The sequence below is a fragment of the Medicago sativa genome, chromosome 8, assembly GCF_051527215.1.
Source record: "Medicago sativa cultivar Bolivia chromosome 8, Bolivia_mono, whole genome shotgun sequence".
Lineage (NCBI taxonomy): Eukaryota > Viridiplantae > Streptophyta > Magnoliopsida > Fabales > Fabaceae > Medicago > Medicago sativa.
In genome coordinates this window covers 94,255,049-94,255,943 of record NC_140756.1, presented here as the reverse complement: position 1 = coordinate 94,255,943, position 895 = coordinate 94,255,049, and positions in this window count along the sequence as shown.

Genomic DNA, 895 nt, shown 5'->3' with positions numbered 1-895 from the left:
TTTTGTGAATGAATACAATGAAGAGAGAGGAGACTCGATCAGTTAAAAATATACTAATCTTGTTTTGAATTCATTATTTTTTGGTCAAGGTCTTGTTTTGAATTCTTTTAAAGATATTTTCGTTGATTCCCTAACATAAGAATGAAAATAAATTATGATTTATACGAAAACCCTACACTTTCTATTTTGATCACCAATATTACTTTTTGTAAATTGAGATCTTTATAATTATATACTAATGAAAAGTAATCAAATATTTCTTTCAAGTATTTTATATGCATATAAGATTTATTATAAGTATTTTTTTTGACAAAATTTATTTTAATGTATCTTAGATTTGTATCATAAATTAAAAATAAATAAATCACATGCTTTATAAAGTTCAACAAATCTAAATCACATATTCTTATCTATGCTTTATAATTTTTTTAAAGAGTTTGGGGAGGGCGTTGAGATTACAAAGCCAAACTTTATTCACCGAGCTAAAACTTCTTGCATCTATAATTTACAATTTGATTTTTTTTTAAGGAATAATTTACAATTTGATATTTACTTAATTATTTAATTTAAAACATTAATATGATATGTTGTTTAATTATTTTTATTTATAAATTAAAATAATTTCAATCCAATAATTCGATATGTTGTTTAATTCATTTTTTTCTTCAAAAAAGAATTTTTTGTGTCCGTGCACTTATTTAATATATGTTTAATTTGTGCAACTTCTAGTGTCTACAGTAGTAGATAAAACTAACTAAATATTTTTTGTCAAAAAAAATATCCACAATAATTTTTTTGAAAGAGAATATCCACAATAATTGTAAATAAAAAAAGTACTACATTTTCTAAATTATCATATTTTTTTAATTTAATTTTAATGGAGAATATGTTTTAT